This window comes from Marmota flaviventris, chromosome 3 (genome assembly GCF_047511675.1).
Source record: "Marmota flaviventris isolate mMarFla1 chromosome 3, mMarFla1.hap1, whole genome shotgun sequence".
In the NCBI taxonomy this organism is placed as follows: domain Eukaryota; kingdom Metazoa; phylum Chordata; class Mammalia; order Rodentia; family Sciuridae; genus Marmota; species Marmota flaviventris.
The window spans coordinates 11,127,828-11,140,490 of record NC_092500.1 but is presented as its reverse complement, the minus strand read 5'-3'; positions in this window follow the sequence as shown (position 1 = coordinate 11,140,490).

The following is a 12,663-nucleotide window of genomic DNA, read 5'->3' as shown; positions in this document are numbered from 1 at the left end:
TCCTTCAGCCCACAGCCAGCTGGCGTCCAAGGAGCCCAGGCTGAAGTCCTGGCCAGATACCCCTGGGCGTGAGGCCTCTGGGCCCTCGGCTGCCCTGGCCCTGCTGCCCTGCTGCCCCGCCCTGCCCCTTGCCCCAGCTGGGCGGCCTGTTTTCATTTCAACTCCCAGGCGCTGCTCAAGGGCCTTGTGGGAGAATCTGGTGTCCTGGCCAAGGACCCTCATGCAGTAGAGATGGGGGAACGGAGGCTAGAAAGGGTCTGTGATTAGCCTAAGTGAGAGGACCACCCCAGGGTCCCCTCCCCTGGAGTTCAGTGACCCCCCCTAGTGTTCCTCCCTAGTGCCCAGGGCCAGTGGAGTCTCATGTGACCAAAACACACTCTGGCTCCTGAGGGTCCCCAAGTCCTGCACCTGGGGCCCAGCCTGGCTCTTCCCCTCCTTCCTCCGGTCTCCCTCAGCTCCACGGCCCTCAGGCCAGGTGGACACCAGGCCTCCACGCCCCCTCCTCCTGCCCCCCTGCCCCTCTGGTGGCATCGCGAGAGTTCACAGGTGTCTGGCTCCACCCTCGTGTTGGACAGATGGGGACCTGCGACCAGGCCAAGGGGAGGCATTGCCCGGCTCACCTAGGGCCAGGGCGGAGTGCTCAGGACTCACTCTAGTCCTAGACTCCACGGCCACCCAGGGTCACCACCCACCCAGCTGCCACTCACCTCGGGTGGGAGTGGACGGCAGGAGCCTGCACTGAAAGTGGGGCTGGTGGGAGTCCTGCGGGGAGTGAGCCTGGGGGTGGCTGGCCACTTAAATAGGCTCCCTCCTGGCTATTCTGGGAGGTGGCGCTCCCCCGGCCCCCAGCCCCCTCCCCTTCCGGTGTCGGGTACTCCCCAGCCCCGGTACTGGGTGTCTGTATCACATTCACCTCCCTGGGCCCACTGAGCCAGGCCTATTAATAACGCTTGGCCCTGCGTCCCCAGCACCAGCGCGCAGCCCCGGCAGGCCGGCTTCCTCCACGAAGCCTTCCCTGACCACTCTGGGGGCGGCCACATTTCCTCCCTCTACAGCTTTCCAGGAAGGGAGGAAAGGGAATTATCCCGTGTGCAAGGGACAGGGCCAGCTTCCCTTGTGCGGTCATCTTCTGGCTCCACCCGAAGCCCTTGCCGAGGTGGGCAATGTAGCAAGCACTCCGCTCACAGCTACGACGGGGCTGGAATGGACACCATGCTTTCCTGTGATGATCACGGCCTGACGGAGGGAGGCAGTTCGCCTGTCCTGCTCAGGTCCCTTCTTCCAGTTGTCTCAGTCCTCCTCTGTAAAACACACTTGACGGGGGCAAGCTGTGCTCTGTATGCTTGGGGGGGTGTGCACCCCTGAAACTGGATGCGAGATGTCACATGCAAATGCACTTCTCTGGAGCGAAGCCCAGTGTGCTCATGACATGCAAAGGGTCTCTGACACGGTCTGCCTTGGCTTGGGTGACGGTCCTCAGGGGGTGTGTTTGAGAAGCATGAAAGAATATGAGCACCGGGAGCGGCTCCTCTCCTCATCCCTGGGAAAGGAGTCTCCAAAGCATGATGTTGATGCCCAAACCCAGTTTGTTTGTTTGTTTTCTGGTACCAGGGTTTGAACCCAGGTATTCTTCACCACTGGGCCACATCCCCAGGCCTCCTTTTAAAATATATTTTATTTTGAGACATGGTCTTACTAAGTTGCTGAGGCTGGCTTTGAACTTGAGATCCTCCTGCCTCAGCCTCCCGAGTCACTGGGATCAGGTGTGCACCACAGTGCCCTGCTGGAGCCCAGTTTTGACAGCAGCCTGGGAGGTCCAGCCTCCAGGCAGAGGCTAGGTGGGAGGGAGGCTCCATTGTCCCTTGTTGACCACTGGCTTCCTAGTTGGGAGGGTGGACTGGAAGTGGGACGCTGGGGCTGGAGACTGGGCAGGTTGACGGTGGCATCAGAGCCTACAGATAAGGTGGTATTTCCAAGGGAGAATCTTCCAGACTTGGGCACCGAGGGAGAAACTATGGGGACAATCCTAGGTGACTCTAAGTTACCAAGCCTGGGCTCTTTGCAGAAAGGGGGTGCCGTGTCTGAACCGGTACAGGGAGAAAGTGGTGCCCAGAGCACGGGCAGAGATGTGCAAGAGTTGAGAAGCTCAGGACCCCAGGTGCACAGCCATAAGATCAGCCACAACCAGCCGCAACTGCAGACCAAGCCCAAGGGGACTGACCCAAATCACAGAGCAGGGAGAAGCCCAGACCTGGTGCTGTGACTGCGGAGCCTGGAAGATATTCTGCTGCAGAGGCCCAGAGGGCTCCTCTGGAGAGAGGCCAGGGCTGGACACGGGGCTTTAGGAGTTGAAGGTGTGGCCTGGCTGAGCTCAGGAAGGTGGGAACCCAGCAGAGGCTTGCGGACTGTCCTTTGGGAAGGACCCCTAGCTTGAGCCTGGGCAGATGGTCAGTTATTTGTTGAACACTGTGCTGGGTGGGGACGGTGTACATAGCTTCACAACCTAATATCCTTTCAAAAGGTAAACAATAGCTTTCCCATTTTATTAATGAAATGATAAGGCTCAGAGAGGTCAGGCAATTTGCCTAAGATCACGGAGCGGAGGTAGGACACATACGCAGGTTTCTTTGATTTCAAAGTGGTTTCTCTTTTTACTATCCTACCCTGCTTCTTTGGTAAGAGCCATAAAAACTGGGGACAGCATCCGTCATGAGTAGATCCTTGGGAACCAGGATGTCCTTTTTCTCTGTCCTCATAGGTCTCCTCATGCCCCTATAATTACATAAATGCAGATGGCATTGCCTGAATTGGGTAAATGGATGGATTTACACCACACATTTATTGAACGCCTAATGTGTATCTAGTGCTTTATGCACATGATCTCATTTCATCCTTACCTAGTTCCCAAAGGTTTGAAGAAACAGAATCTCAGAGAGTTTTGGTGACTTGTCCAAGATCACACAGCTAGAAAGTAGGTGGAGAAATGAGATTGAAACTTGAATTCTGAAGCGTCTTTTACCCGCAATACTTGAAGTAGGATAGGAGTATCCTACAGGCTGATAGAACATAGTAAGACATCATCCAGTTTGTTTTGCTCTCAATTTTTTGCTTATTCAAGCAGATTTCATTTTGTTAGTTTGGCTAATTGTGTAAGAGCTTTAACGCCAAATCACGAGCTTATCAGTCAAAAAAAAAAAAAAAAAAGTGGAGCTTTATTAATCATGGAACTGAAAAGCCCATGAAGGTTCAGGTATGGCTTGATCCAGAACCCAACCACAGCCATAAAGATGCCTGTTGTCTGTGTTCCTGGCAACACCTTGTCCTGCCTTGGCCACTTCCTCCTCTTGGTTTGTGTGGGCTGGACGAGGACTGTCCCTGGCTGGGCTGTAAAGTTTCAGGTCGGAGTCCTGTGGGGGAAGGGCTGTGAAATCCTGATCAAAAGCCCCAGAGGTATGTTTCACGGGTGGGGGCAGCTGGGCTGGTCCCCCATCAGCCCTGAGCCAGCCACTGTGGAGCGTGAGGGGACCCGAGGCCTGGGTCATGAGGTGCCCTCAAGCTTAAGGGTGTGGTGGAAGGTTAGACCATGGGAGGGGGTCCATCCCTGGACAGAAGTGGGGGACTCCAGCGCTCAGAACCCACAAAGTGGTGGCTGAGGTGGGTCTTGGGAGCACCCAGGAGTGCTGGTCACCAGGGACGGTCCCTGGTCCCTGGTAAGCTCCATAGTGCTTCAGAATCCAGAGGATGATTCTCTCTGGGACCCGACGTTGCTGTTCTGGGCTTGAGACCCTCAACCGCCTCCTGCCCCTCGTGAGAGCCGTCGGGCAGCCACAGGGCGCAGAATTCTCCCCTAGGTTCCACTTTCTTATTCTGAACAGGGCTGAGGTTCTTGGGTAGATGGATGATTCCCACCCCACACTGACCTGCCGCCTCTCTTCCTTTGGTCCTAATACTGTGCCTGGTCTTCAGCTGGACACTGCACGTATGTTCCAGTGACATATGTTACTAAAATACATCCCATTGTCATTTTTTTTAAAAAAGAAAGTGAAAAAACCTGAAGTTTAGAGAAGCCAAGTCACTTACCCAAGGTCACAATACACCAAACACCTGTCTCTGCCCCCAACCAAAGCCCAAAGGCTGCTCTGGCCTCCCAGTGGGCGGGCAGCGGCCAGGGTGTGTGGGTCAGCGATCCCTTTGCTGCCATCTGCCAGGAGACGGGCCTTCAGATGTTGGCTCTGCCGGGGACATATCTTGGTTCACACTATTTCCACCTGCCGCGCTGGGAGCAGGATAGAGTTCCTCACGTCCAGAGCCCGCGGGCCAGTGGACGCTGCAGGATCTAATGATATTTATGAGGTCAGCTGTGTGGGGTGGCGTGTATTAAACCGAAGGACTCTCAGCCCATTCCTGAGCACCAGACCCCGGGCTGCGGCTTTGTCCCCCTGCCCAGCACTGAGAGAGGTCACGGGGGAGAGTTCTCACAAGGGGCAGGAGGCGGTTGAAAGCAACTTCAGGTCCCAGAGAGAATCAGCGTCTGGAGTCTGAAGCACCAGCCACCACTTTGTGGGTTCTGAGCGCTGGAATCCCCTGCCTCTGTCCAGGGATGGTCCCTCTAAGGGGGGTGGGCTCTGACCCTTGCTCTGCCCCTTGCCCCGGGTGACCCTGAGCCCACCATTCGCCTCTCTGGGCCTCAACTTTTTCATGTATAAAGTGAGGCTGAAGAGGAGGCTGGGTGCAGAGGGAAGGAGGCCACTTCCCAGAGAGCAGCTGGGAGGCCCTGACTCCATCTGCCCGGGAATGGGGCTCAGGGTGTCCCGTGGAGGAGCCTGGAGCCCAGGGGCTGCCCTGACCACCTCTGCTCTCCATGGAAGGTCTGAGACAGGGCTCCTCTGTGAGGGGACCATGCCAGAGGGAGAATCGGAGAGTGTGGACCAGGCAGGGCAGGTGTGGGACCTCAGATCCTCTGTCCCCTGAAGGGGCGGGGCTCTGGAAAGAGGGCTGGGATCAGGTGTGCACCACAGAGCAGCTGGGGACATCATCCTGATGAGCCAGCCGGCGAGGACAGTGGCTCTGCCCCCTGGGTCTGTGTCCTCTGTGTCTTGGTGGTGCTCAGGGGAACCCAGGGGAAGGCCTTGGTCCCTGAGTGGCTGCAGCTGTGATGGGAACGGGCACCTCTGCTCCTGGCTGTGGCTTTGGGAGACCAGCAGGGACGGGTGTGGCTCCGCGCCCAGGGCCACGTTCTCATGAACGCCCCCGAGAGCTTTGAAGCAGCTTTGTTTCTTTTTAAAACTTCACGATAAAAGTGCCATCAGACTACAGCAGGAGGGTCACAAGTTCAAAGCCAGCCTTAGTGACAGTGAGGCACTGAGCAACTCAGTGAGACCCTGTCTCTAAATACAAAATAGGGCTGGGGTGTGGCTCAATGGTCAGTGCCCCTGAGTTCCATCCCCGGCACCCCTGTCCCCCCTTAGATGGGGCTCAGAGGTGGAGCGTCCCAAGCTCCATCCACAGGACCAGAGAAAAAGGTGATGGGAACTCATTAAATAAAGATGGAAATTAGAGGGACAGGTGTCCCCAGTGCCCTATCACCCCTCAGGTCCAGCCGCCGTGGCTTGCTCTCAGGCCGGACGCCCTCTCTCCCTCCCTGCTGCTGGGCCGTCCCTGCTGATCACCCCTCCTGTCTCTGCCTGGCCCACCTCTTGTGGATGTCCTTGGTCCCTTCCCTGCCCCCGTGACTGCCCCAGGCTCTGTTTCCAGCTGCTCTGACTTGGGAGCTGGAGGCAGGGACACCGGTGACCGGCTCCTCTCTAGGAGAATAAATCAGATTGATGTTGTTATTTTGGCCTCTGCGCACAGAGCTGTTCCCTAAAACATTTGCAGCGCCTACTTCTACTGCTGTGCGAGTCGGGTGCCCCCTGGTGCAGGAGGCCTGCTGCCGTGGACTCGTCCTGGGGCCCGAGGCCTGCCCTGGGGATGTGGCCTTCCCAGGGGACACGGCCTCACGTCCCCGGCTCAGCTCCCCGCCTGGTGGCCGCTCATGCCGAGGTTCTGCTCTGGGAACAGCAACTGGAGGCTGAGGCCAGGCAGAGCAAGCCTGGAATGTGTGGTCCTCATATGTCTTGGTGTCCTTTGGCCAGTGGGCGGGGCTTCACCTTGGAACCAATTGAGAGAAGCCCTGGTGACATAACCAATGTCTTTAAGGTCCTGATTGGACCATTTGTTTCTTATCAAATGCTTATTTTTTTCACCCCTATTCTGGGACAAATTCTATAAAAAAAAATATGTCTAACCGCAGAGGCTGAAGCAAACTGAAAACCCCAGGGGTCCCATCTTGCTCCAGTGCTGTCCCCAGGACTGAGGATGGCGGAGTATTGGAGGGACAAACACCGGGCCTAGGAAAGTGTGCTGGGAGCCTCTGGACTGCAGGACGGCCAGCCTCGCCCTCCCCCTTTCTCACCTTCCTCCCCCAACTCCCCCTCCCTTCCTTCACCTCTCTCCCTTCTCTCTCTTCTCCCCCCTCCTTCCTTCCTCCTCCTCTCCCTCCCCTCTCCCTTCCCTCTCCCTCCCCATTTCTCCTCTGCCTCCTCCCCTCCTGCACCCACCTCTTCCTCTATCCCTCCCCTCCTCCTCCCCCTCCTCCTCCCCCTCCTCCTCTCCCTTCCCACTCCCTCCCCTCTCCCTCCTCTTTCCCTCCCCTCTCCCTCCCCTCTCCCTCCCCTCCCCCCATCCTCCCCCTCCTCCTCTCCCTTCCCACTCCCTCCTCTCTCCCTCCCCTCCCCCTCCTCCTCCCCCTCCTCCTCTCCCTTCCCACTCCCTCCCCTCTCCCTCCTCTTTCCCTCCCCTCTCCCTCCCCTGCTCCCTCCCCTCCTGCCCCCACCTCTTCCCCTCTCCCTCCCACTCTCTCTCTCCTGGTTGGTGGCTTCCTTCCTTTCTGTTTCCTTGGCTGCATCTTCTTCTCCATCATGAGTCTTGGTCTTACATGTCTGTAGGGTGGGGGAGGGGGGACTTAGTTATCCATCCAAAAAATCTAATTTTTAAAGGTTTTTCCTTGTATCACTTTAGTAAAATTATGATTTTTTAAAAAGAATTTTCCATCTAACATGACCATTTCTAAGTTGGGGTCAGTGGTGTCCAGTGTGTTCACGTTGCTTGTTAACTGGCCCATTTTACAGAGGGGCAGCCTGAGGCTCAGAGGGGCCGTGGCAGGTCCCAGAAAGTGTCCGAGGAGGGACACACGCCCAGGCCTGGGGGCTGGGACCTGCCAGAGGCGTGGGAGGGAGCAGGCAGGGTGGGCAGGGAAGCTGGGCCATCTTCACATCCTGACCTTCTTTCTCCTTCCCAACTAGAAACGGCATAAAATATTAACTAAACCTTGAAGACATCGAGCTCGGTGGAAGAAGTCGGACGCTGAAGTGGCCACATGGTAGATTTCACTGACATAAAACATCCCAAATAGGTAACTCCGGAGGCAGGCGGGCGGGAGGCACCAGGGCTGGGGCGCCACTGGTTAAGGGCAGGCGAGCAGGGGACGAGGGGGTGGCTGCGCAGTGCCACAGAGGCACAGAGCCCTGTAACTGTTCCCTTTAGGGCAGCTAATTGTCTACTAAGTGAATTTTGCCTCAATTAGAGACATCGCTTCCCCTCAAGACCCCCAGTGAATCTCAGGCGGTCGGTCTTCCTCCCTGAGAGCACCCTGAGGGTCGAGCTCGAGGGAGACGTTTGATTTGCCTGGATTTCAGTGGTTTGCAGTCACAGCGAGAGGGGACAGCAGGTGACAGCGTGCTGCCCTCCCCAGGCTCAGCCCTGCCCTCTGCCCTGGGGTCCCCTGCACCTGCCATCAGCTCAGCCTCTTTGCCAGAGGTTAGGCATCTCTGCCTCCCAGAAACCCCTGGATTCCTTGTCCCCGTCACAGGCCCCTGTCACGGTCACCTGCCTTCACTGGGACGGGTGCTGCGGAGTGCCTCTCCCTCTGTCCATCTGTCCCCCGACCTGACTATGAGCCTGCTGAGGGTGGGCCCTTGAGAGGCACAGCAGAAAGGACACCAGAGATGTTGGTGCCTCTTCAACCTGGGTTGAGTCCCATCGGGGCCCATTTGCCAGCCCTGTGACCCGGGGACAAGCTGCTTAATGTTTGGAATGACAGTTTTGCATCTGGAGAACGAAGAAGGTACTTCCTATGAGCCTTGTGCCACAGAATCCCGGTGGCTGGATCACATCCCCTGAGACCTGCGGGGTTCGTCCGTGTTATTATCATTTCATGTTGATTTTTTCACAGTTTCTGAATATTTTCAGACTGTCTCAGTGGCCACTGAGGTCAAGAGGTCAAGAGGGTGGATGAGGAGCCTGGGCCCAGGGAGGCCCACAGGCTCGGGGTGCAGCTGTCTGCGCTGGAGCATCAGGCAGGCAGGTCCCCAGGTGAGTGAGCGGGGCCTGCTGCTGTCCCACAGTGGGGAGGAAAGGCCACCGGGGCGCAGCGGCTAGTCCTGGCTGGTGGCACACCAGAGACACAAACAGGGACTCAGGCGTATCCTGCCCTCGAGGGCTGTGCCAGTGGAATGAGCTCACGACGGGACAGTCCCATGCGTGGTGTGGTCCATCAGAATCCCACAATAATCAGCAAGATCCGAAGCCCCTTTCCCATGGCCCCTTGCGAGTGCGACGCACGGGCTTTGTGGGCAGTGTCTCGGGTCCTCCTAAGTGCCAACGCGTCCAGCCCCTGCCTGGATGCTGCAGGACGTTCCAGTCATTGCTTCTCTGATTCTTCTCATGAATCGCAGACGACGGACCATAAGGGAGGAGTCCCCCTTCCCTGGTGCTGCAGGCTGCGGGGTGGGTGGGTCAGGGGTGCAGGAGCCGCGAGGCAGGAAGCAATGCCCCGCAGGACCAGGGGACTAGGACCCCTCCACTTCCAGAGGCGGGAGGAAGGGTGAAGGGTCAACAGGACCGTCCTCCAGGGCCCAGCTGAGTCCAGGCCAGAGTATGTGACCCTGGAGTCAGGTCCTCCTGGCTGAGGAGCTCAGAGTGAGGCCTCCCTCGCGACTCCACAGTCCAGCGTGCGAGTGAGATTAAATTCCTGGATTCCCAAATGCTAAGAAACCCCAGAAGAATGAGCCCCCAACCCAGGCCGGTCCCCGAACCCCTGCTCTCCGTCCCTCCCCGCCCGTTGCCATGAGGAAGAGAAGCGAATTCTAGACGACCTCTGAATGGAAGGACGCGCCCCAGCTGCCTGGGCTCAGGCTCCCCGTCTGTCAAGTGGGCACAATCCACCCCCATCCGCAGGTTCCTGTGCAGCAGTCCTCAAGCCCACGCTGTTCCTGCGCTCCTCTTCCACACCCTGGGCGGCCTTCGACCCCTCCAGCCCTCAGCCCCTGGTCTGGAGGGTGGGCATGGCGTGTCTGGGCCTTGCCCTCTGGAAAGGCGGTGGGGGGAGCCCCGTGTTCTTTGCTGTGGCGGGTCTCGCCTGTTTCTGCAGAGTTGGCTCCGCCCCACGCCCCGAACCCCCACCTCGGCTCAAAGCCTCCAGGAACTCTGTGGCTGCTGGGGGTCCCAGGGCTGATCCGCCTCCCTCCTTCATCTCGGTTTTAGAAGTGACCACTTTGCAACTTGCGTCCGGAATTCATACATCTCAGCTCTTCTCACTAGAAAGCTTCCTTTATGACGTCAAAATCCTTCCTGCGCCGAGCTCTGAGCAGTTGTGCGTTTGTGCTGTGACTGATGGAGAAGACATCCTCCAGCAAAAAGCCGCCGTGAATTCAGAAATACTTTTTTTAAAAGTTGGAAACCACCCTCTTGTTTTCAGCTCTTGGAATCTCGCGGGTTCCCAGGCATGTTCGAACGTGTTGCTGCTTTGTCCTGAGATGACCCTTACTCAGGGCCTGGCCCAGCCTCTTCTGAGAAGTCCCCTGATCATCGTCCACGGCTACCCAGCAAGTGGCTCTGACCTGCGGCCTCTGAGGCACGGCTGGTGCCCTGTCTTTGCCGGGCTCTGCCTCATCATTTGCCACAGTGTCGTGTGATTTGGTTGCTGGGGACAAGAGCTTGGGTGTCTGTGACCCCAGGTTTGTGTCTTAGCTAAAGCATCTTCTAGGTTTGTGACACAGGAAAGTCTCTCCCTTCTCTCTTTCTGAGGGTTAGGTTCCTTTTATCATTTAACGTCACTGAGGAGGCTACTACTACCTGTCTGCCCAGCACCGCTTACTTCCTGTCTGGTAAGAGAGTCCTCCCTCCCTCCTTCCCACTGTCCCTCCCTCCTTCCCACTGCCCCTCCCTCCCCCCTTTCTTCCTGCCCTCCTTCCCTTTTGTCCTTCCTTCCCTTTCTATTTCTAAATAAGGAATCCATCCCTGTGGTTTGGTGCAGCTATGGTGCTGAGCAGGTGTTTAGGCCATTACGATGCTCCATTCCCTGGTCGCAGAGATTGGTTTAAAGTCAGTCAGGTATCCCCAGATGAGCTGATCTGAATCAGTCTGGAACTTTCTACAAGGAAGTCTTTTCCATTGCTAACCAGGTAGGACGTGGTTCTAAGGTGGACAGCCACAGAGAGAAAGTCTGTCTGAAGAACGGGAAATAAACACTAAACCTTGAGGATACCAGTGACCCGGGTCCAGCCACTGCTGAAGACAGAGGTCATGGGGACTTCCCATTCCCCAGTCAACACGTCCTCCTTTCCCACTCCTTTCCCACTTTAGTTAATATGCGTCAAGTTTATTTTGTTGCAACAGACAGAGAAGGCTCTCAGCTCGATGGTCTGCTCTCTGGTTAGCTTTGCGATCAGGTCGGCCCCACTTGCATTTTCCCACTGTGGTGGGGAAGCCAGGGGTTGAGGACATCACAGGGCGGAGGCTGTGTGGTTCTCAGCACTGTGTGGAGCAGGGGTCTGCAGCAGGTGTCCGCAATGGGACCAGCTCAGGCCACTGCAGGGTGACAGGTCGAGGTGCCCTGGCTCACCTGGGCAGGTCCACTGTGCCTCGGAGCTTCCTGTGCTCGCCACACATGCCCAGCTGGACCACCGCGCCACCTCCACTTCTTGGTACATCTGAAGTGACATTAAAAGAGCCGCCATCTTCCTTCTGTGGTTATACTCTCCTGCTGGGTGTTTAAGATCAAGCTGGCCCAAAATTGACCTTTTTGGTTTATGGGTGTTCATTTTCTATCCTGCTGCTTTGCTGAATTCATTTATTAGTTCTAGAAGTTTTCTGGTGGGATTTTTTGGATCTTTTGGGTATTGAATCATATTGTTGACAAATAGTGATAATTTGATTTCTTCTTTTCTTATCTGTGTCCCTTTAATTTCTTTTGTCCAATTACTCTGGCTGGAGTTTCAAGAACTATGTTAAATAGAAGTGGTGAGAGAGGGCATCCCTGTCTTGTTCCAGTTTTTAGAGGGAATGCTTTCAATTTTTCTCCATTTAGAATGATGTTGGCCTGGGGCTTAGCGTGGATAGCTTTTACAATGTTGAGATATGTTCCTGTTATCCCTAGTTTTTCTAATGTTTTGAACAGAAGGAGTGCTGTATTTTGTTGAATGCTTTTTCTGCATCTGTTGAGATGATCTTATGATTCTTATCTTTAAGTCTATTGATGTGATGAATTACATTTATTGATTTCCATATGTGGAACCAACCTTGCATCCCTGGGATGAACCCCACTTGATTGTGGTACACTATCTTTTTGATATGTTTTATATGCAATTTGCTGGAATTTTATTGAGAATTCTTGCATCTGTGTTCACTAGAGATATTGGTCTGAAGTTTTCTTTCTTTGATGTGTCTTGTCTGGTTTGACTGCAAATAGGTGCAATCAACATGGAAAGCAATATGGAGATTCTTTGGAAGACTTGGGGAACCATCATTTGACCTAGCTATCTCACTCCCTGGTTTATACCCACAGGATTTAAAAACAACCACATCAATGTTTACAGCAGCACAATTCACAATAGCTATGTTATAGAACCAACCTCAATGGCCTTCAGTAGATGAATGGATAAAGAAACTTTGTATATACATAATGGAATATTACTCAGCATTAAAAGAGAATAAAATCATGGCATTTGCAGGTAAATAGATGGAGTTGGAGATTATGTTAAGTGAAGTCAGCCAATCCCCCAAAACCAAATGCCTAATGTTTTCTCTGGTATGAGGATGCTGATCCATAATGGGGGTGGGGCGAGCATGGGAGGAATGGAGGAACTTTGGATAGGGCAAAGGGGAGGGGAAGGGAGCGGGCAGGGGGTCAGGAAAGATGGTGGAATGAGATGGACATCATTACCCCAAGCACACGTATGAAAACACGAATGGTGTGACTCTACTTTGTGTACATCCTAGAGACATGAAAAACTGTGCTCTATGTGTGTACTATGAATTGAAATGCATTCTGGCGTCATACATAACAAATTAGAATAAATAAATAAATTTTAAGAAATTGATCTTTTTCCTGTGTGCTGTCAGGAGTCGCCTGAGGTTTGTCAGAGATCACTCTTGGGAACTTGTGAGAAAGCCCTCGGCTCCTTCAGCCCTCCTCTACCAGTGGTGCTATCTGCCGGGATGGGTCAGGGTCTTGCTGACCCTCCTCTTTGCAGAATGTGCATTGTTGGCCTCCTGTTCTCTAGGGTCCTCTTGATCCCCTGATGGTGAGGTCAGGTGACTCACCAGCATTGCAGGGCCCTCAGT